The following is a 25,110-nucleotide window of genomic DNA, read 5'->3' on the forward strand; positions in this document are numbered from 1 at the left end:
CCACTTCCTGTATGGCGGCTTCATCACCATATTTGATTGGCTGTCACGGGCAAATAAAAATGAAATTGAAAAATCTGACCAGTATCGTTTGTGCGGCTCGGGCAGAAGATCATCTCCAACAAGTTTCGTGAAAATCGGATGAAATTTGTAACCGCTGAACCTTTTCGTAGAGTTTGGACTAAATCCAATATGGCGGAGGTCCAGTATGGCCGAAAGTGACGTAGTAGGGGTCATTCAACTCAAGTCAGTCCAGGGATTCCAACGGTGCATGATTTGTGAAAATCGAACACACCGTTCAATTGTTACATGCGTGAATGTGAGTCCAGATTCGACCCATTGGTGGCGCTAGAGTGTTCGGCATAGAGTTCTGTAAATTGGTGAGAGTGATCATGGGACGGTCCTGAATCAGGGTGCTAAATTTCATAATAATAATGACTTGCAAATACCTTTCAACCCAGCTTATCAACTTTCGGCCAAACTTTGACCTGTTGGTGGCGCTAGACGGCTGGGTTTAGAGGTCCGTAAATGAGTGTGAGTGGTCAGTGGAGTGTCCCGAAACTTTCTGCCAAAAAATCTGCACTTTTTAGCCAGGCGTTCTATGGGCTGCCATAGACTCCAATGGCAGATGTGTAATAATAATAATAGGAAAAGCTAGTAACTCAATGGGTGCCTTCGCAGCTTCGCTGCTTGGCCCCCAAATATAGCTGCAAGCAGCAATGCGGGGGCCTAGCAGAGCGCTATAGCAGAAATGGCGTTGCCACGGCATGAGCAAGCACTTACAGCAAGAGGCCAAATTACACCAATGTCTTTGTGCGGTCTCACAATCAGCTACCATGTCCCTCTACCAAGTTTGGACTTCATACACCAAAGTGTTGCTGAGATACGAGCTCACTTCCTGTATTACAGCGCCCCCTGTAGAGGCCAAATGATTCCAATTTCCTAGTGCATCATCATAATCAGGTAACAGGTCCTTATACTAAGTTTGGAGTTTGTACACCAAAGCGTTGCTGAGATACAAGCTCACTTCCTGTATTACAGCACCCCCTATAGAGGCCAAATGATGCCAATTTCCTGCTGTGTCCTCACAATCAGATACAAAGTCCCTGTACCCAGTTTGGACTTCATACATTAAAGCGTCTCCGAGATGTTAGCCCACTTCCTGTTTTGCGGCTTCATGGCCATATTTGATTGGCTGCCATAGGCCAATAAAGTGGAATCTGAAAAATCTGACAAGTATCGTTTGTGCGGCTCGGTCTGAAGTTCATCTCTGCCAAGTTCTGTGAAAATCAAATGAAATTTGTGACCGCTGAAACTTTTCGTAGAGTTTAGACCAATTCCAATATGGCGATGGTCCAATATGGCAGAAAGTGACGGGATAGGAGTCGATGAACTCGGGATGGTCCAAGGATTCAGACGCTACCTCAATTGTGAAAATCAGACAAAAGAGTCAAGGATCACGCGCATAAACGCATGTGCAGCATTAAACTGGTGGTGGCGCTAGTGTGTTCAATGTATATGCATGAAATTTGGTGTGAGTGATTGGGACAGTGTCCTGACTAATGGTCTTGAGTTTTGTTATGTTATCTCAAAGCGTCACCTAGATGTTTGTCCACTTCCTGTTTGGCGTCCTCGTCACCATATTTGATTGGCTGTCACGGGCAAACAAAAATGAAATTGAAAAATCTGACCAGTATCGTTTGTGCGGCTCGGGCAGAAGATCATCTCCAACAAGTTTCGTGAAAATCTGAGGAAATTTGTAACCGCTGAAACTTTTCGTAGAGTTTGGACTAAATCCAATATGGCGGAGGTCCAGTATGGCCAAAAGTGATGTAATAGGGGTCAATCAACTCAAGTCAGTCCAGGGATTCCAACGGTGCTTAATTTGTGAAAATCGAACACACCGTTCAATTGTTACATGCGTAAATGTGAGTCCAGATTCGACCTATTGGTGGCGCTAGAGTGTTCGGCATAGAGCTTTGTAAATTCGTGAGAGTGATCATGGGACGGTCCTGAATCAGGGCGCTAAATTTCATAATAATAATGACTTGCAAATACCTTTCAACCCAGCTTTTCAACTTTCAGCCAAACTTTGACCTGTTGGTGGCGCTAGACGGCTGGGTTTAGAGGTCCGTAAATGAGTGTGAGTGGTCAGTGGAGTGTCCCGAAACTTTCTGCCAAAAAATCTGCACTTTTTAGCCAGGCGTTCTATGGGCTGCCATAGACTCCAATGGCAGAAGTGTAATAATAATAATAATAATAATAATAATAGGAAAAACTACTAAAACAATGGGTGCCTTCGCAGCTTCGCTGCTAGGCCCCCAAATATAGCTGCAAGCAGCAATGCGGGGGCCAAGCAGTGCGCTATAGCAGGAATGACGTTGCCATGGCAGGAGCAAGCACTCACAGCAAGTTTGATTGCAATTGGATAAAGAACGGCTGAGAAATAAGCTCATTTACTTTGTTAGAGCGCCCCTAGATGCCAAATTACACCAATGTCCTTGTGTGTTCTCACAATCAGCTACCATGTCCCTCTACCAAGTTTGGACTTCATACACCAAAGTGTTGCTGAGATGTGAGCTCACATTCTTTATTACAGCACCCCTAGAGGTCAAATGAGACCACTTTCCTTACATGTCCTCACAATCAGCTAATATGTCCATGTATCAAGTTTGGACTTCATACAACGAAGCGTTGCTGAGATTTGAGCCCACTTCCTGTATTACAGCGCCCCCTATAGAGGCCAAATGATGCCAATTTCCTACTGTGTCCTCACAATCAGATACCAAGTCCCTGTACCAAGTGTGGACTTCATACATCAAAGAATTGCTGAGATACAAGCTCACATCCTGTATTGCAGCGCCCCCTGTAGAGGCCAAATGACGCCAGTTTCCTAGTGCATCCCCACAATCAGGTACCAAGTCTCTATACCAAGTTTGGACTTCGTACATCAAAGCGTTGCTGAGATACAAGCTCACTTCCTGTATTGCAGCGCCCCCTATAGAGGCCAAATGATGCCAATTTCCTAGGGCGTCCTCACAATCAGATACCAAGTCCCTGTACTAAGTTTGGACTTCATACATTAAAGCGTAGCCGAGATGTTAGCCCACTTCCTGTTTGGCGGCATCGTCGCCATGTGTGATTGACTGTCACGGGCAAATAAACTTGAAATTAAAAAATCTGACAAGTATTGTTTGTGTGGCTCGGCCTGAAGATCATCTCCGCCAAGTTCTGTGAAAATCGGATGAAATTTGTAACCGCTGAAACTTTTCATAGAGTTTGGACTAAATCCAATATGGCGGAGGTCCAATATGGCGGAAAGTGACGGGATAGGGGTCATTGAACTTAGGTCGGTCCAGGGATTCCAACGGTGCCTGATATGTGAAAATCGGACGCACCATTCAATGGTCACATGCATGAATGCAATCCAGGTTCGACCCATTGGTGGCGCTAGAGTGTTGGGCATAGAGTTCTGGAAATTGGTGAGAGTGATCATGGGACAGTGCTGAATCAGTGTGCCTAATTTCATAACTTTAGACCCAGCGGTTCTATTTTCGGCCAGATTTTGACCTGTTGGTGGCGCTAGATGGCTGGGTTTAGAGGTCCGTAAATGAGTGTGAGTGGTCAGTGGAGTGTCCTGAAACTTTCTGCCAAAAAATCTGAACTTTTTAGCCAGGCGTTCTATGGGCTGCCATAGACTCCAATGGCAGAAGTGTAATAATAGGAAAAGCTAGTAACTCAATGGGTGCCTTCGCAGCTTCGCTGCTTGGCCCCCAATAATAATAGGAAAAACTACTAACTCAATGGGTGCCTTCGCAGCTTCGCTGCTAGGCCCCCAAATATAGCTGCAAGCAGCAATGCGGGGGCCTAGCAGAGCGCTATAGCAGAAATGGCGTTGCCACGGCATCAGCAAGCACTTACAGCAAGAGGCCAAATTACACCAATGTCTTTGTGCGGTCTCACAATCAGCTACCATGTCCCTCTACCAAGTTTGGACTTCATACACCAAAGTGTTGCTGAGATGTGAGCTCACTTTCATTATTACAGCACCCCTAGAGGCCAAATGAGAACACTTTCCTTCATGTCCTCACAATCAGCTAATATGTCCCTGTACCAAGTTTGGACTTCATACACCAAAGTGTTGCTGAGATACGAGCTCACTTCCTGTATTACAGCGCCCCCTATGGAGGCCAAATGATTCCAATTTCCTAGTGCATCATCATAATCAGGTAACAGGTCCTTATACTAAGTTTGGACTTTGTACACCAAAGCGTTGCTGAGATACAAGCTCACTTCCTGTATTACAGCGCCCCCTATAGAGGCCAAATGATGCCAATTTCTTACCGTGTCCTCACAATCAGATACAAAGTCCCTGTACCAAGTTTGGACTTCATACATTAAAGCATAGCCGAGATGTTAGCCCACTTCCTGTTTGGTGGCTTCATCGCCATATTTGATTGTCTGTCACGGGCAAACAAAAATGAAATAAAAAAATCTGACAAGTATCGTTTGTGCGGCTCGGTCTGAAGGTCATCTCTGCCAAGTTCTGTGAAAATCAAATGAAATTTGGGACCGCTGAAACTTTTCGTAGAGTTTAGACCAATTCCAATATGGCGGAGGTCCAATATGGCGGAAAGTGATGGGATAGGAGTCGATGAACTCGGGATGGTCCAAGGATTCAGATGCTACCTCAATTGTGAAAATCAGACAAAAGAGTCAAGGATCACGCGCATGAACGCATGTGCAGCATTAAACTGGTGGTGGCGCTACTGTGTTCAATGTATATGCATGAAAATTGGTGTGAGTGATTGGGACAGTGTCCCGACTAATGGTCTCGAGTTTTGTTATGTTAACTCAAAGCATCACCTAGATGTTTGTCCACTTCCTGTTTGGCGTCCTCGTCACCATATTTGATTGGCTGTCACGGGCAAACAAAAATGAAATTGAAAAATCTGACCAGTATCGTTTGTGCGGCTCGGGCAGAAGATCATCTCCAACAAGTTTCGTGAAAATCTGAGGAAATTTGTAACCGCTGAAACTTTTCGTAGAGTTTGGACTAAATCCAATATGGCGGAGGTCCAGTATGGCCAAAAGTGACGTAATAGGGGTCAATCAACTCAAGTCAGTCCAGGGATTCCAACGGTGCTTAATTTGTGAAAATCGAACACACCGTTCAATTGTTACATGCGTAAATGTGAGTCCAGATTCGACCTATTGGTGGCGCTAGAGTGTTCGGCATAGAGCTTTGTAAATTCGTGAGAGTGATCATGGGACGGTCCTGAATCAGGGCGCTAAATTTCATAATAATAATGACTTGCAAATACCTTTCAACCCAGCTTTTCAACTTTCAGCCAAACTTTGACCTGTTGGTGGCGCTAGACGGCTGGGTTTAGAGGTCCGTAAATGAGTGTGAGTGGTCAGTGGAGTGTCCCGAAACTTTCGACGAAAAAATCTGAACTTTTTAGCCAGGCGTTCTATGGGCTGCCATAGACTCCAATGGCAGAAGTGTAATAATAATAATAATAATAATAGGAAAAACTACTAAAACAATGGGTGCCTTCGCAGCTTCGCTGCTAGGCCCCCAAATATAGCTGCAAGCAGCAATGTGGGGGCCAAGCAGTGCGCTATAGCAGGAATGGCGTTGCCATGGCATGAGCAAGCACTCACAGCAAGAAGCCAAATTACACCAATGTCCTTGTGCATTCTCACAATCAGCTACCATGTCCCTCTACCAAGTTTGGACTTCATACACCAAAGTGTTGCTGAGATGTGAGCTCACTTTCTTTATTACAGCACCCCTAGAGGCCAAATGAAACCACTTTCCTTCCATGTCTTCATAATCAGCTAATATGTCCCTGTACCAAGTTTGGACTTCATACACCAAAGTGTTGCTGAGATGTGAGCTCACTTTCTTTATTACAGCACCCCTAGAGGCCAAATGAAACCACTTTCCTTGCATGTCTTCACAATCAGCTACCATGTCCCTCTACCAAGTTTGGACTTCATACACCAAAGTGTTGCTGAGATGTGAGCTCACTTTCTTTATTACAGCACCCCTAGAGGCCAAATGAGACCACTTTCCTTCATGTCCTCACAATCAGCTAATATGTCCCTGTACCAAGTTTGGACTTCATACACCGAAGTGTTGCTGAGATACAAGCTCACTTCCTGTATTACAGCGCCCCCTATGGAGGCCAAATGATGCCAATTTCTTCCCGTGTCCTCACAATCAGATACAAAGTCCCTGTACCAAGTTTGGACTTCATACATGAAAGCGTCTCCGAGATGTTAGCCCACTTCCTGTTTTGCGGCTTTATCGCCATATTTGATTGGCTGTCATGGGCCAATAAAGTGGAATTTGAAAAATCTGACAAGTATGGTTTGTGCGGCTCGGTCTGAAGATCATCTCCGCCAAGTTCCGTGAAAATCAGATGAAATTTGTAACCGCTGAAACTTTTCGTAGAGTTTGGACTAAATCCAATATGGCGGAGGTCCAATATGATGGAAAGTGACGGGATAGGGGTCGATGAACTCGGGATCGTCCAAGGATTCAGACGCTACCTCAATTGTGAAAATCAGACAAAAGAGTCAAGAATCACGCGCATGAACGCATGTCCAACATTGAACTGCAGGTGGCGCTAGAGCGTTCAATGTATATGCATAAGAATTGCTGTGAGTGATTGGGACAGTGTCCTGACTAATAGTATCGAGTTTTGTTATATTAACTCAAAGCGTCTTCGATATGTTAGTCCACTTCCTGTTTGGCGGCTTCGTCACCATATTTGATTGGCTGTCACGGGCAAACAAACTTGAAATTGAAAAATCTGGCAAGTATCGTTTGTGTGGCTCGGTCAGAAAATCATCTCCGCCAAGTTCCTTGAAAATCGGATGAAATTTGTAACCGCTGAATATTTTCATAGAGTTTGTATTAAATCCAATATGGCGGAGGTCCAATATGGCGGAAAGTGATGGGATAGGGGTCGATGAACTCGGGATGGTCCAAGGATTCAGATGCTACCTCAATTGTGAAAATCAGACAAAAGAGTCAAGGATCACACGCATGATTGCATGTCCAACATTGAACTGGTGGTGGCGCTATAGCGTTCAATGTATATACATAAAAATTACTGTGAGTGATTGAGAAAGTGTCCTGACTAATGTTATCAAGTTTTGCTGTGTTAACTCAAAGTGTCACCTAGATGTTTGTCCACTTCCTGTTTGGCGGCTTCATCACCATATTTGATTGGCTGTCACGGGCAAACAAAAATGAAATTGAAAAATCTGACAAGTATCGTTTGTGCGGCTCGGGGAGAAGATCATCTCCGCCAAGTTCCATGAAAATCGGATGAAATTTCTGACCGCTGAAACTTTTCGTAGAGTTTGGACTAAATCCAATATGGCGGAGGTCCAATATGGCAGAAAGTGACGTAATAGGGGTCATTGAACTTAAGTCGGTCCAGGGATTCCAACGGTGCCTGATATGTGAAAATCGGACGCACCTTTCAATGGTCACATGCGTGAATGCAATCCAGGTTCGACCCATTGGTGGCGCTAGAGTGTTGGGCATAGAGTTCTGGAAATTGTTGAGAGTGATCATGGGACAGTGCTGAATCAGTGTGCCAAATTTCATAACTTTAGACCCAGCGGTTCAATTTTCGGCCAGATTTTGACCTGTTGGTGGCGCTAGATGGCTGGGTTTAGAGGTCCGTAAATGAGTGTGAATGGTCAGTGGAGTGTCCCGAAACTTTCTGCCAAAAAATCTGCACTTTTTAGCCAGGCGTTCTATGGGCTGCCATAGACTCCAATGGCAGAAGTGTAATAATAGGAAAAGCTAGTAACTCAATGGGTGCCTTCGCAGCTTCGCTGCTTGGCCCCCAAATATAGCTGCAGGCAGCAATGTGGGGGCCAAGCAGTGCGCTATAGCAGGAATGGCGTTGCCATGGCATGAGCAAGCACTCACAGCAAGTTTGATTGCAATTGGATAAAGAATGGCTGAGAAATAAGCTCATTTACTTTGTTATAGTGCCCCTAGAGGCGAAAATTACACCAAAGTCCTTGTGCGTTCTCACAATCAGCTACCATGTCCCTGGACTTCATACACCAAAGAGTTGCTGAGATGTGAGCTCAATTTGTTTATTACAGCACCCCTAGAGGCCAAATGAGACCACTTTCCTTGCATGTCCTCACAATCAGCTACTTTGTCTCTGTATTAAGTTTGGACTTTGTACACCAAAGCGTTGCTGAGATACAAGCTCACTTCCTGTATTGCAGCGCCCCCTATAGAGGCCAAATGATGCCAATCTCCTATTGAGTCATCACAATCAGCTAATATGTCCATGTATCAAGTTTGGACTTCATACAATGAAGCGTTGCTGAGATATGAGCCCACTTCCTGTATTACAGCGCCCCCTATAGAGGCTTAATGATGCCAATTTCCTACTGTGTCCTCACAATCAGGTTCCAAGTCCCTGTACCAAGTTTGGACTTCATACATCAAAGCGCTGCTAAGATAGGAGCTCACTTCCTGTATTGCAGCGCCCCCTATAGAGGCCAAATTATTCCAATTTCCTAGTGCGTCATCACAATCAGATACCAAGTCCCTGTACCAAGTTTGGACTTCATACATTAAAGCATAGCCGAGATGTTAGCCCACTTCCTGTTTAGTAGCTTAATCGCCATATTTGATTGGCTGTCACGGGCAAACAAAAAAGAAATTAAAAGATCTGACAAGTATCGTTTGTGCGGATCGGTCTGAAGATCATCTCCGACAAGTTCTGTGAAAATCGGATGAAATTTGTAACCGCTGAATTTTTTCGTAGAGTTTGGACTAAATCCAATATGGCGGAGGTCCAATATGGCGGAAAGTGATAGGATAGGGGTCGATGAACTCTGTATGGTCCAAGGATTCAGACGCTACCTCAATTGTGAAAATCAGATAAAAGAGTCAAGGATCACGCGCATGAACGCATGTCCAGCATTGAACTGGTGGTGGCGCTAGAGTGTTCAATGTATATGCATATAAATTGCTGTGAGTGATTGGGACAGTGTCCTGACTAATGGTATCGAGTTTTGTTATGTTAACTCAAAGCGTCACGGAGATGTTAGTCCACTTCCTGTTTGGCGGGTTCATCACCATATTTGATTGGCTGTCACGGGCAAATAAAAATGAAATTGAAAAATCTGACAAGTATCGTTTGTGCGGCTCGGGCAGAAGATCATCTCCCCCAAGTTCCGTGAAAATCGGATGAAATTTGTGAACGCTGAAACTTTTCGTAGAGTTTGGACTAAATCCAATATGGCGGAGGTCCAATATGGCGGAAAGTGACGTAATAGGAGTCATTGAACTCAGGTCGGTCCAGGGATTACAACGGTGCCTGATTTGTGAAAATCGGACCCACCATTCAATGGTCACATGCGTGAATGCAATCCAGGTTCGACCCATTGGTGGCGCTAGAGTGTTGGGCATAGAGTTCTGTAAATTGGTGAGAGTGATCATGGGACGGTTCTGAATCAGTGCGCCGAATTTCATAACTTTAGACCCAGCGGTTCTATTTTCGGCCAAATTTCGACCCGTTGGTGGCGCTAGACGGCTGGGTTTAGAGATCCGTAAATGAGCGTGAGTGGTCAGTGGAGTGTCCTGAAACTTTCTGCCAAAAAATCTGCACTTTTTAGCCAGGCGTTCTATGGGCTGCCATAGACTCCAATGGCAGATGTGTAATAATAAATATAGCTGCAAGCAGCAATGCGGGGGCCTAGCAGAGCGCTATAGCAGAAATGGCGTTGCCACGGCATGAGCAAGCACTTACAGCAAGAGGCCAAATTACACCAATGTCTTTGTGCGGTCTCACAATCAGCTACCATGTCCCTCTACCAAGTTTGGACTTCATACACCAAAGTGTTGCTGAGATGTGAGCTCACTTTCATTATTACAGCACCCCTAGAGGCCAAATGAGACCACTTTCCTTCATGTCCTCACAATCAGCTAATATGTCCCTGTACCAAGTTTGGACTTCATACACCGAAGTGTTGCTGAGATACGAGCTCACTTCCTGTATTACAGCGCCCCCTATAGAGGCCAAATGATTCCAATTTCCTAGTGCATCATCATAATCAGGTAACAGGTCCTTATACTAAGTTTGGAGTTTGTACACCAAAGCGTTGCTGAGATACAAGCTCACTTCCTGTATTACAGCGCCCCCTATAGAGGCCACATGATGCCAATTTCCTAGTGCGTCCTCACTATCAGATACCAAGTCCCTGTACCAAGTTTGGACTTCATACATTAAAGCATAGCCGAGATGTTAGCCCACTTCCTGTTTGGTGGCTTCATCGCCATATTTGATTGGCTGTCACGGGCAAACAAAAATGAAATTAAAAAATCTGACAAGTATCGTTTGTGCGGCTCGGTCTGAAGATCATCTCCGACAAGTTCTGTGAAAATCGGATGAAATTTGTAACCGCTGAAACTTTTCGTAGAGTTTGGACTAAATCCAATATGGCGGAGGTCCAATATTGCGGAAAGTGATAGGTTAGGGGTCGATGAACTCTGTATGGTCCACGGATTCAGACACTACCTCAATTGTGAAAATCAGACAAAAGAGTCAAGGATCACGCGCATGAACGCATGTCCAGCATTGAACTGGTGGTGGCGCTAGTGTGTTCAATGTATATGCACGAAAATTGGTGTGAGTGATTGGGACAGTGTCCTGACTAATGGTCTCGAGTTTTGTTACATTAACTCAAAGCGTCACCTAGATGTTTGTCCACTTCCTGTTTGGCGGCTTCGTCACAATATTTGATTGGCTGTCACGGGCAAATAAAAATGAAATTGAAAAATCTGACCAGTATCGTTTGTGCGGCCCGGGCAGAAGATCATCTCTAACAAGTTTCGTGAAAATCTGAGGAAATTTGTAACCGCTGAAACTTTTCGTAGAGTTTGGACTAAATCCAATATGGCGGAGGTCCAGTATGGCGGTAAGTGACGTAGTAGGGGTCATTCAACTCAAGTCATTCCAGGGATTCCAACGGTGCTTGATTTGTGAAAATCGAACACACCGTTCAATTGTTACATGCGTGAATGTGAGTCCAGATTCGACCCATTGGTGGCGCTAGAGTGTTCGGCATAGGGTTCTGTAAATTGGTGAGAGTGATCATGGGACGGTCCTGAATCAGGGCGCTAAATTTCATAATAATAATGACTTGCAAATACCTTTCAACCCAGCTTTTCAACTTTCGGCCAAACTTTGACCTGTTGGTGGCGCTAGATGGCTGGGTTTAGAGATCTGTAAATTAGCGTTAGTGGTCAGTGGAGTGTCCCGAAACTTTCTGGCAAAAAAACTGAACTTTTTAGCCAGGCGTTCTATGGGCTGCCATAGACTCCAATGGCAGAAGTGTAATAATAATAATAAATATAGCTGCAAGCAGCAATGCGGGGGCCTAGCAGAGCGCTATAGCAGAAATGGCGTTGCCACGGCATGAGCAAGCTCTTAGAGCAAGAGGCCAAATTACACCAATGTCTTTGTGCGGTCTCACAATCAGCTACCATGTCCCTCTACCAAGTTTGGACTTCATACACCAAAGTGTTGCTGAGATACGAGCTCACTTCCTGTATTACAGCGCCCCCTGTAGAGGCCAAATGATTCCAATTTCCTAGTGCATCATCATAATCAGGTAACAGGTCCTTATACTAAGTTTGGAGTTTGTACACCAAAGCGTTGCTGAGATACAAGCTCACTTCCTGTATTACAGCACCCCCTATAGAGGCCAAATGATGCCAATTTCCTGCTGTGTCCTCACAATCAGATACAAAGTCCCTGTACCCAGTTTGGACTTCATACATTAAAGCGTCTCCGAGATGTTAGCCCACTTCCTGTTTTGCGGCTTCATGGCCATATTTGATTGGCTGCCATAGGCCAATAAAGTGGAATCTGAAAAATCTGACAAGTATCGTTTGTGCGGCTCGGTCTGAAGATCATCTCTGCCAAGTTCTGTGAAAATCAAATGAAATTTGTGACCGCTGAAACTTTTCGTAGAGTTTAGACCAATTCCAATATGGCGATGGTCCAATATGGCAGAAAGTGACGGGATAGGAGTCGATGAACTCGGGATGGTCCAAGGATTCAGACGCTACCTCAATTGTGAAAATCAGACAAAAGAGTCAAGGATCACGCGCATAAACGCATGTGCAGCATTAAACTGGTGGTGGCGCTAGTGTGTTCAATGTATATGCATGAAATTTGGTGTGAGTGATTGGGACAGTGTCCTGACTAATGGTCTTGAGTTTTGTTATGTTATCTCAAAGCGTCACCTAGATGTTTGTCCACTTCCTGTTTGGCGTCCTCGTCACCATATTTGATTGGCTGTCACGGGCAAACAAAAATGAAATTGAAAAATCTGACCAGTATCGTTTGTGCGGCTCGGGCAGAAGATCATCTCCAACAAGTTTCGTGAAAATCTGAGGAAATTTGTAACCGCTGAAACTTTTCGTAGAGTTTGGACTAAATCCAATATGGCGGAGGTCCAGTATGGCCAAAAGTGATGTAATAGGGGTCAATCAACTCAAGTCAGTCCAGGGATTCCAACGGTGCTTAATTTGTGAAAATCGAACACACCGTTCAATTGTTACATGCGTAAATGTGAGTCCAGATTCGACCTATTGGTGGCGCTAGAGTGTTCGGCATAGAGCTTTGTAAATTCGTGAGAGTGATCATGGGACGGTCCTGAATCAGGGCGCTAAATTTCATAATAATAATGACTTGCAAATACCTTTCAACCCAGCTTTTCAACTTTCAGCCAAACTTTGACCTGTTGGTGGCGCTAGACGGCTGGGTTTAGAGGTCCGTAAATGAGTGTGAGTGGTCAGTGGAGTGTCCCGAAACTTTCTGCCAAAAAATCTGCACTTTTTAGCCAGGCGTTCTATGGGCTGCCATAGACTCCAATGGCAGAAGTGTAATAATAATAATAATAATAATAATAATAGGAAAAACTACTAAAACAATGGGTGCCTTCGCAGCTTCGCTGCTAGGCCCCCAAATATAACCGCAAGCGGTGATTTACGGGGTCCGAGCAAAACGAACATGATGGCATAGCTTTTTAGTTTTACATATGCTTTGATTGTTTGGGCACAATTGTTCAAAAGAAACGTGATCGGATTTCGGTTATCGGATTTCAGTTACCGGATTTCAGCTATCGGATTGGATCAAATCTTGAAAATGGGTTGTTCAAAGGGAAACAAGGATCCTGAAATTGGATTAGATCACATAATCTATTCTTGGTTTTGATCTGGATAAAACCTTCACTTTGTGTCGTTCAAAACTTTTGAGTTGGATTGGAATAAATTTGATGCATAAAATTAGGATTACCCTGTGCTGTAACATTATAGTGTGCTAACCTCCACAACCCAACAGTATTCTAACAATACTTGATTCTACAGGACTATTTATTTGTTGTGGATAAGATGAAGGGTTTGATAATGGAAGGCAGTGTTTCCCACAGAATTGAATTGTATTTGTGGTGGTGGGTTCTGTGTCGGAGTCAATAAGATAAACAGCGTATAATTATACAGTTATACTTGCCTTGCACTACAAGTCCATATTGACAAGTAGCTGTAATGCTGTAATGTTATAGTGTGCTAACCTCCACAACCCAACAGCATTCTATTCTAGTATGCTAACCTCCACAACCCAACAGTATTTTAACACTAATGCTTCAGGTGGGATTTGAACACTCAACATAAGGATGACCAGTACAAGGCATTATCCCACTAAGCCACTGTCAATCCTACATCTTTGCCAGTCACATTCACATGGTGAAAATGTGTATTGGTAAACACACAAGAAAAACTCCAAGTATACATTTGACAATAAAATGAAGGGAGTTCCTGAAAGAGAACACCTGAAAACGTTTGGAAATTCTGGGACAATTAGACATTTGTAGAGAAGAACAGTAATGGATGAAATATAAATATGATAGACTTAATGATGAAGGAAAAATAGTAAACAAAGAAGTTCCCCTATATGTCTTTGAGTGTCGGCATTCTGATTCTTGGCAACTAATGAGTGTGAATGTTGATTGCCTGATGTCATTCAGGTGCTGTTCAATGGTGTGACTCTTCAATAACCAATAGCATGTGCATCTTGAGCCTAAAGCTCTAGCAGGATTCGAACTCTCAACCTAACAAACACCAGCACTAGGCATTATACCACTGAGCCACTGACAATCCTACATATTGGGTAGTCACATTCACATGGTGAAAATGTGTGTTGGTAAACACACAAGAAAAACTCCAAGTATATATTTGACAATAAAATGAAGGGCTTTCCTGAAAAAATACACCTGAAAACTTTTGGATATTCTGGGGCAATTAGACATTTATAGAGAAGAACAGTAATGGATGAAATATAAATATGATAGACTTAATGATGAAGGAAAAATAGTAAACAAAGAAGTTCCCCTATATGTCATAGAGTGTGTCGGCATTCTGATTCTTGGCAACTAATGAGTGTGAATGTTAATTGTCTGATGTCATTCAGGTGCTGTTCAATAGTGTGAATCTTCAATAACCAATAGCATGTGCATCTTGAGCCTAAAGCTCTAGCAGGATTCGAACTCTCAACCTAACAAACACCTAGCCTGACGTAGTCATACTCAATTCTAGTCAGAATTTGAGTCTGATACTGCTCCATAGAGCTGTGATTATGGGGCGTGTTTCAAACGAACCAGGAAAAAAAATGCCTCTGCACTCAATTGGATAGACCTACAACCAATCAGAGCAACGGAGTGTGTGACGTATGTTAAGCGACGCATAGTTGATGTCAACAGAACTCAACTGCACGGTAGAAGAAGAAAATGTAAGCGATTTTCGCAGGTGTTGTAAAAACAATGTAAGGATACACGGAGTTCTTCAACACACGAACCTCATTTTTGAGAGAAACAGTAAAGGTGAATGCATATACGATCAAGTTATCCGTTTAGGATTACAACTCCACAACACTGCAAACAAATCGCATCGCATTTGTCGGTCCTGTCAGAACTTTATAACACGGTTGGAACGCGACATGCCCGTGTTTAAAAAATGGACAGAAAACGAAGGAGACCAGCCTGAAGAACCGTGTTCATCTGAGGCATCAGAGACGCCCCGGACTCTGAAGAAGTTCTGCCCCAATCCGTCAACTCCAACCGGTACAAAAACGCGAAGAAGCATTACAGAGGTAAGCTTGTTAATACATTTCTACTTCTTATGATATGACTATGAGAATAACCTCGATTGCCACGTTTCACATGAGTTAATAGTGAGTCGTGATTATTGTCCAATGTGATAAACACTGTGCATTCCCACACTCCTCATTTCCGTGAAATCTATCTATGATTAAATCATCTAGTCATATTTTGACATGCCTAGTATTCTGGAAGCCAGCCCGAATTTCAGTGTAGTGTGAGCAAATGTTACCAGGATAAACTTGTACCTGATGTGTAAGTTGGCCTCTGTCACTTTGTCAATATGTAGAAACTTCATTTTGTAATGGACTAGCATGTTATCCAACCCCCACTTCTGTGCTCTGCACCTCTGTGGGGGGTGGGCAGTGTTTCTCTGACCTGCTCAGCAATTGCATCTGGTGTCACCATATTTAACAGTCTGTATTTTCCAATGTATTGTCAATGCACGTTATACTTATTAGGCTATACTGTAATTCTTCACACTGATGTGTTCACTTATATTTCAGGTTGTCACCCATTTTCCATCCACTTGTCCTCCACCTGGAACACCTAAACAATTTTCTCAAATCATTTATGAGAGGATTGGGACCAAACATGTCAGAAATGTCAGCAGCCAGAATCAGTAGGTCCATTGGCATCGTCAAAGAGCTAATGGACAAAACGGACACAGAGCTGGAGCTGACAAGGCCGGCTGGCATTCATCATGTGGCCCGAGAACAGGACGTTTTAACACTGGTAAACGTTTTCAGAGAGACACAACTTTCCCAACAAAAATCACCCAGGCAGGCAGTCTCATGCATTCCCGAATTTCAAGAGAAACTTATTGGCAAAGCTGAATTACCAGGAGAAAATAATGGACTGGCAAAATGTGCCTATTTAAATAATTAAGTAAATGTGAAATGTAAATGGTGATGGTAATTTGTAAATATTGTTTTCGTAAATGACAATGTAAATAATTGTTTTCATATAATAGTTTAGTAGTATCCACATTCTTGAAAACATTTTTGTGTTTTCTTATTGGTTGTATGTTCAAAGTTCAGCGTATATCTTCAAACATTACCTATTATGTGTAGATATTAAAAATCTTTATTGAAATGTCTTATTGTTTGTCTTTAAATGCAGAAACATCACCAACCAGTAGAGAAGTATAAACCATTTTAATTTTATTCAAAAATATTAATGTAACAGAGGTAAAAAAAAAGGCATTTGCACAGCAACAGGACCCTGAAGCTACAAATTTGAGCCTGAATTTGAAGCTAGCCTGAGATCTTCAACATTGACAAGCCTGATTCCAAGTTACTTGGGGATGATTGTATCTTATCATCCTCATCCTTGTCATCAAAGTAACCAGTGTAATCCATGTCAACCTGAACACGGTCATCCTGAACAACACAGTCATCAAACAAATTAGTTTGACTCTGTTCGATGTCATCAAAAACCTCATGCATAATTCATAGTATCTCTTTTGCATGTTCCAGCTTGTATGTAGGGAGATTATGGATAATGAAGTCCAGGTCAAATATCTGTGTGCACTGTTCTAAAACTGATCAATGAGTTCAGCTCCAAAACCAGTGCAGGCTGTGTCGACTGTGTAAAGTGGTATGTTTTTATGGTCCTGAAGTAAACTACTCCTGTAAGTTTGTAACAGTTCCCTGATCAAAAGTGTGCCCTTAGGTGTGACTATTCTGTGTTTGTGGTGTGATGAAACCTCCCCTTGAAAGTGTTCATATTTGGGGATTAGCTCCCCACAACCTTCAGGTTCACAAGAACAAACAGAATGGCAGTGAGTGCAGCACAGATGTCCTAGATCAACAGATGTGGTGTGTTCCTCAAAATGGCAGTACAAAGCTTTCCGCAGACAACTAGTGACTCCATTAAAGTACCGTCTTAACTGCTGGGTCAAGCTTTGTACTAACATCCCTCACAATCCAGTGTAGGCACTCCAGTGTATGGCCAGGTACTTTAATCAGACCCACTCTGATGTTTGTTCTGTTTGGGCTCAGGGTCAAATTTATTGGATTGTCCATCTGAAGCTGTTTCATAACCCTGGCTCTGGATTCCCGATCAGCAGAAGCGGTCAATGTCAGCACAGGTGTACCTGGAATATATAGCAGTACAAAAAGCAACCAATAAGTAACAGTAAAAATAAGAAATTATGAGTAGTATTATTTAGTACTTTTTAATGACTGTACTGACATCTAAAAAGAATACATCACTTATAAGGGGTACAGTGACTAGCCTACCAATATGGGTATGGTGCTTGAGTACATAAAGCAACACCCAAATGCCCTTCTGCCCTTTTGCAGCCTGACCACTGATAGAAATAAAACAGTAACCTACATTAGAATGTTTTAACAGCTAGTTCGCTACAATCACACTAACGTTATGATTGTACCAAGTCTGAGTTAGCGAACGTACAACGATACCTAGGCTACTATGTTTACAACATGGGATTCATATCACGACATTGGGAGTTATTTACTAAGTCAGACAGTTAGACTCTCTTACCATTTGTAAGTTAGATGAACTTCGTCCATGACGATACCCATTACGTTGGCTTGAAAAACATCGGAGCCTAGCATGTCCCTCCACTTGTTGTTCAGCAGCCAGGATTCCGGGCTTCAAAAAAGGATCTGGCAACGACCGCTGGCTATATCCACCTCGTCGTGCACGCCGAGTTGCATCGCCGTGATGCCCATTTCAGTTGCTTCGGCAAAAAACATCTTTCTTATCAACAAATGCCTTGATCCCGTTACTCTGTTCCTCTTTTAAAATTAATTCGCTGTCGATATCTTCTAGAACAGACCTGATAGCAGAATCTACACATCTCAATTCTCCAGCGGCAGCCATCGTTGTTGTAAACGAATTCAACCCAAGCGCTCTTTGGTGACGTGGTGGATTACGTTACTGTTGAGCATCTGTCCATCATCGTATAAAGCCCGCCCTGACCATTTGATTGGCCCGCCAGTATTTGGGCGAGCATACTCGCGCCACTATTGATCAATGCCAGACCGAACTTCCCGACCTCAAACGTTGTGGGCGGGACTAAGTTCGGAATGGCACACAGGCTAACAAACACCAGCACTAGACATTATCCCACTCTGCCACTGACAATCATACACATTCAGCAGTCACATTCAAATGGTGAAAATGTGTGTTGGTAAACACACAAGAAAAACTCCAAGTATACATTTGACAATAAAATGAAGGGCTTTCCTGAAAGAGTACACCTGAAAACTTTTGGATATTCTGGGGCAATTAGACATTTATAGAGAAGAACAGTAATGGATGAAATATAAATATGATAGACTTAATGATGAAGGAAAAATAGTAAACAAAGAAGTTCCCCTATATGTCATAGAGTGTGTCGGCATTCTGATTCTTGGCAACTAATGAGTGTGAATGTTAATTGTCTGATGTCATTCAGGTGCTGTTCAATAGTGTGAATCTTCAATAACCAATAGCATGTGCATCTTGAGCCTAAAGCTCTAGCAGGATTCGAACTCTCAACCCTAACAAACACCAGCACTAGACATTATCCCACTCAGCCACTGACAATCATACACATTGAGCAGTCACATTCAAATGGTGAAAATGTGTGTTGGCAAACACACAACATCAAGAAAATTCCTAGCATACATTTGACAATAGAATTAAGGGCTTTATAAAAGAGAGTACATATCTGAAAATGTGCACTGTTAATGGTATCCACCTAATGATGGTTGTATGGTTGTTATCCAAGAAAAAAAAATTACTCATATAGGAATATAGGTGATATAGGAGAAATGGGCTGAGTGGTCGAACTTTATTGGCCTATATCTCTGAAATGGAACAACGTATCCAAATTCTTTTGATAACTTTTGTGAGGCTTTGTCTAAACATTGTCTGTGAGAATTTTGGTGAAGATTTGATAATTTTTGAAGCCTGTGAAACTTTTTATGATGTTTGGCTTTTCTCTGAAATTGTGGCAAAAGTAAAAATGTTTAGAGCATAAGACCACGGTGAAAAAGATGCATCTGAATGTAGAGATTAATATGATGAAAGAATTTTGAGTCTAGGTGAATCTGGTAAGGAGAAATAAGCGTTTTTGACAAGAGCGCCACCTTTGGGTGCAGTACCCCAAATTTGGGTTATGGGTAGTGGGGGGTACTGGTAACAATACTTGAAAATGTCAAGTTTCTAGGACTTACGGTTTATAGGAATATAGGTGATCTAGGAAAAAAGGCCTAAGTGGTCTAACTTTATTGGCCTATATCTCTGAAATGGAACAAAATATCAAAATTCTGAGCGATAACTTTTGTGAGGCTTGGTCTAAACATTGTCTGTGAGAATTTTGGTGAAGATTCGATTATTTTTGAAGAGTGTGAAACTTTTTATAATGTTTGGCTTTTCCATGAAATTGTGGAAAAAGTAAACATTTGTAGACCATAAGACCAGGGCCAAAAAGATGCATCTGAGTTTAGAGATTAATATTCTGAAAGAATTTTGAGTCTAGGTGAATCTGGTAAGGAGAAATAAGCATAATTAACTTTTTTTTTTAATAGCGCCACCTTTGGGTGCAGTACCCCAAATTTTGGGTTATGGGTAGAGGGGGGTACTGGTAACCATACCTGAAAATGTCAAGAGTTTTGGAGTTACGGTTTAGGCTGCAGTATGACTTTTACAGAATTTTGGCCAAAAAATGAACGGTACAGAAACAATAGGGTTCCTGCAGCTACGCTGCTCGGACCCCTAAATATAGCTGCAGGCAGCAATGTGGGGGCCAAGCAGTGCGCTATAGCAGGAATGGCGTTGCCATGGCATGAGCAAGCACTCACAGCAAGTTTGATTGCAATTGGATAAAGAATGGCTGAGAAATAAGCTCATTTACTTTGTTATAGTGCCCCTAGAGGCGAAAATTACACCAAAGTCCTTGTGCGTTCTCACAATCAGCTACCATGTCCCTGGACTTCATACACCAAAGAGTTGCTGAGATGTGAGCTCAATTTGTTTATTACAGCACCCCTAGAGGCCAAATGAGACCACTTTCCTTGCATGTCCTCACAATCAGCTACTTTGTCTCTGTATTAAGTTTGGACTTTGTACACCAAAGCGTTGCTGAGATACAAGCTCACTTCCTGTATTGCAGCGCCCCCTATAGAGGCCAAATGATGCCAATCTCCTATTGAGTCATCACAATCAGCTAATATGTCCATGTATCAAGTTTGGACTTCATACAATGAAGCGTTGCTGAGATATGAGCCCACTTCCTGTATTACAGCGCCCCCTATAGAGGCTTAATGATGCCAATTTCCTACTGTGTCCTCACAATCAGGTTCCAAGTCCCTGTACCAAGTTTGGACTTCATACATCAAAGCGCTGCTAAGATAGGAGCTCACTTCCTGTATTGCAGCGCCCCCTATAGAGGCCAAATTATTCCAATTTCCTAGTGCGTCATCACAATCAGATACCAAGTCCCTGTACCAAGTTTGGACTTCATACATTAAAGCATAGCCGAGATGTTAGCCCACTTCCTGTTTAGTAGCTTAATCGCCATATTTGATTGGCTGTCACGGGCAAACAAAAAAGAAATTAAAAGATCTGACAAGTATCGTTTGTGCGGATCGGTCTGAAGATCATCTCCGACAAGTTCTGTGAAAATCGGATGAAATTTGTAACCGCTGAATTTTTTCGTAGAGTTTGGACTAAATCCAATATGGCGGAGGTCCAATATGGCGGAAAGTGATAGGATAGGGGTCGATGAACTCTGTATGGTCCAAGGATTCAGACGCTACCTCAATTGTGAAAATCAGATAAAAGAGTCAAGGATCACGCGCATGAACGCATGTCCAGCATTGAACTGGTGGTGGCGCTAGAGTGTTCAATGTATATGCATATAAATTGCTGTGAGTGATTGGGACAGTGTCCTGACTAATGGTATCGAGTTTTGTTATGTTAACTCAAAGCGTCACGGAGATGTTAGTCCACTTCCTGTTTGGCGGGTTCATCACCATATTTGATTGGCTGTCACGGGCAAATAAAAATGAAATTGAAAAATCTGACAAGTATCGTTTGTGCGGCTCGGGCAGAAGATCATCTCCCCCAAGTTCCGTGAAAATCGGATGAAATTTGTGAACGCTGAAACTTTTCGTAGAGTTTGGACTAAATCCAATATGGCGGAGGTCCAATATGGCGGAAAGTGACGTAATAGGAGTCATTGAACTCAGGTCGGTCCAGGGATTACAACGGTGCCTGATTTGTGAAAATCGGACCCACCATTCAATGGTCACATGCGTGAATGCAATCCAGATTCGACCCATTGGTGGCGCTAGAGTGTTGGGCATAGAGTTCTGTAAATTGGTGAGAGTGATCATGGGACGGTTCTGAATCAGTGCGCCGAATTTCATAACTTTAGACCCAGCGGTTCTATTTTCGGCCAAATTTCGACCCGTTGGTGGCGCTAGACGGCTGGGTTTAGAGATCCGTAAATGAGCGTGAGTGGTCAGTGGAGTGTCCTGAAACTTTCTGCCAAAAAATCTGCACTTTTTAGCCAGGCGTTCTATGGGCTGCCATAGACTCCAATGGCAGATGTGTAATAATAATAATAGGAAAAGCTAGTAACTCAATGGGTGCCTTCGCAGCTTCGCTGCTTGGCCCCCAATAAATATAGCTGCAAGCAGCAATGTGGGGGCCTAGCAGAGCGCTATAGCAGGAATGGCGTTGCCATGGCATGAGCAAGCACTTACAGCAAGATGCCAAATTACACCAATGTCTTTGTGCGTTGTCACAATCAGCTACCATGTCCCTCTACCAAGTTTGGACTTCATACACCAAAGTGTTGCTGAGATGTGAGCTCACTTTCTTTATTACAGCACCCCTAGAGGCCAAATGAGACCACTTTCCTTCATGTCCTCACAATCAGCTAATATGTCCCTGTACCAAGTTTGGACTTCATACACCGAAGTGTTGCTGAGATACAAGCTCACTTCCTGTATTACAGCGCCCCCTATAGAGGCCAAATGATGCCAATTTCCTACTGTGTCCTCACAATCAGGTTCCATGTCCCTGTACCAAGTTTGGACTTCATACATTATCGTGTGTCCGAGATGTTAGCCCACTTCCTGTTTTGCAGCTTCATAGCCATATTTGATTGGCTGTCACGGGCAAACAAAAATGAAATTGAAAAATCTGACAAGTATCGTTTGTGCGGCTCGGTCTGAAGATCATCTCCGCCAAGTTCTGTGAAAATCGGATGAAATTTGTAACCGCTGAAACTTTTCGTAGAGTTTGGACCAAATCCAATATGGCGGAGGTCCAATATGGCAGAAAGTGACGGGATAGGAGTCGATGAACTCGGGATGGTCCAAGGATTCAGAAGCTACCTCAATTGTGAAAATCAGACAAAAGAGTCAAGGATCACGCGCATGAACGCATGTCCAGCATTAAACTGGTGGTGGCGCTAGTGTGTTCAATGTATATGCATGAAAATTGGTGTGAGTGATTGGGACAATGTCCTGACTAATGGTATCGAGTTTTGTTATGTTAACTCAAAGCGTCACCTAGATGTTTGTCCACTTCCCGTTTGGCGTCCTCGTCACCATATTTGATTGGCTGTCACGGGCAAACAAAAATGAAATTGAAAAATCTGACCAGTATCTTTTGTGCGGCTCGGGCAGAAGATCATCTCCAACAAGTTTCGTGAAAATCTGAGGAAATTTGTAACCGCTGAAACTTTTCGTAGAGTTTGGACTAAATCCAATATGGCGGAGGTCCAGTATGGCCAAAAGTGACGTAATAGGGGTCAATCAACTCAAGTCAGTCCAGGGATTCCAATGGTGCTTAATTTGTGAAAATCGAACACACCGTTCAATTGTTACATGCGTAAATGTGAGTCCAGATTCGACCTATTGGTGGCGCTAGAGTGTTCGGCATAGAGCTTTGTAAATTCGTGAGAGTGATCGATCATGGGACGGTCCTGAATCAGGGCGCTAAATTTCATAATAATAATGACTTGCAAATACCTTTCAACCCAGCTTTTCAACTTTCAGCCAAACTTTGACCTGTTGGTGGCGCTAGACGGCTGGGTTTAGAGGTCCGTAAATGAGTGTGAGTGGTCAGTGGAGTGTCCCGAAACTTTCTGGCAAAAAATCTGCACTTTTTAGCCAGGCGTTCTATGGGCTGCCATAGACTCCAATGGCAGAAGTGTAATAATAATAATAATAATAATAAATATAGCTGCAAGCAGCAATGTGGGGGCCAAGCAGTGCACTATAGCAGGAATGGCGTTGCCATGGCATGAGCAAGCACTCACAGTAAGTTTGATTGCAATTGGATAAAGAATGGCTGAGAAATAAGCTCATTTACTTTGTTATAGTGCCCCTAGAGGTGAAAATTACACCAAAGTCCTTGTGCGTTCTCACAATCAGCTACCATGTCCCTGGACTTCATACACCAAAGAGTTGCTGAGATGTGAGCTCAATTTGTTTATTACAGCACCCCTAGAGGCCAAATGAGACCACTTTCCTTGCATGTCCTCACAATCAGCTACTTTGTCTCTGTATTAAGTTTGGACTTTGTACACCAAAGCGTTGCTGAGATACAAGCTCACTTCCTGTATTGCAGCGCCCCCTATAAAGGCCAAATGATGCCAATTTCCTATTGAGTCATCACAATCAGCTAATATGTCCATGTATCAAGTTTGGACTTCATACAATGAAGCGTTGCTGAGATATGAGCCCACTTCCTGTATTACAGCGCCCCCATAGAGGCTTAATGATGCCAATTTCCTACTGTGTCCTCACAATCAGGTTCCAAGTCCCTGTACCAAGTTTGGACTTCATACATCAAAGCGCTGCTAAGATAGGAGCTCACTTCCTGTATTGCAGCGCCCCCTATACAGGCCAAATGATTCCAATTTCCTAGTGCGTCATCATAATCAGGTAACAGGTCCTTATACCAAGTTTGGACTTTGTACACCAAAGCGTTGCTGAGATACAAGCTCACTTCCTGTATTAGAGCGCCCCCTATAGAGGCCACATGATGCCAATTTCCTAGTGCGTCCTCACAATCAGATACCAAGTCCCTGTACCAAGTTTGGACTTCATACATTAAAGCATAGCTGAGATGTTAGCCCACTTCCTATTTAGTAGCTTAATCGCCATATTTGATTGGTTGTCACGGGCAAACAAAAAAGAAATTAAAAGATCTGACAAGTATCGTTTGTGCAGATCGGTCTGAAGATCATCTCCGACAAGTTCTGTGAAAATCGAATGAAATTTGTAACCGCTGAAACTTTTCGTAGAGTTTGGACTAAATCCAATATGGCGGAGGTTCAATATGGCGGAAAGTGATAGGATAGGGGTTGATGAACTCTGTATGGTCCAAGGATTCAGACACTACCTCAATTGTGAAAATCAGATAAAAGAGTCAAGGATCACGCGCATGAACGCATGTCCAGCATTGAACTGGTGGTGGCGCTAGAGTGTTCAATGTATATGCATATAAATTGCTGTGAGTGATTGGGACAGTGTCCTGACTAATGGTATCGAGTTTTGTTATGTTAACTCAAAGTGTCACGGAGATGTTAGTCCACTTCCTGTTTGGCGGGTTCATCACCATATTTGATTGGCTGTCACAGGCAAATAAAAATGAAATTGAAAAATCTGACAAGTATCGTTTGTGCGGCTCGGGCAGAAGATCATCTCCCCCAAGTTCCGTGAAAATGGGATGAAATTTGTGAACGCTGAAACTTTTCGTAGAGTTTGGACTAAATCCAATATGGCGGAGGTCCAATATGGCGGAAAGTGACGTAATAGGAGTCATTGAACTCAGGTCGGTCCAGGGATTACAACGGTGCCTGATTTGTGAAAATCGGACCCACCGTTCAATGGTCACATGCGTGAATGCAATCCAGATTCG

General features: G+C 43.1%; 1 protein-coding gene and 1 long non-coding RNA gene across 2 annotated transcripts in view; one reads left to right on the plus strand and one right to left on the minus strand.

Moving 5' to 3' along the window:
• The window catches only part of lsamp (limbic system associated membrane protein), a 169,265-nt gene that overhangs the window by 93,930 nt on the left and 50,225 nt on the right, over positions 1 to 25,110 (minus strand). The gene's annotated exons all lie outside the window — the stretch shown is intronic.
• On the plus strand, positions 14,627 to 16,308 carry LOC143121131 (uncharacterized). Its single transcript, XR_012986416.1, has 2 exons — positions 14,627 to 15,206; positions 15,720 to 16,308. It is a non-coding gene; the product is annotated as an uncharacterized LOC143121131 (long non-coding RNA).

The sequence above is a fragment of the Alosa pseudoharengus genome, unplaced genomic scaffold (genome assembly GCF_046254945.1).
Source record: "Alosa pseudoharengus isolate Yale_2024_CS ecotype anadromous, Long Island Sound unplaced genomic scaffold, YU_APseudo_1.1 YU_APseudo_1.1_scf_13, whole genome shotgun sequence".
Classification (NCBI taxonomy): Eukaryota; Metazoa; Chordata; class Actinopteri; order Clupeiformes; family Clupeidae; genus Alosa; species Alosa pseudoharengus.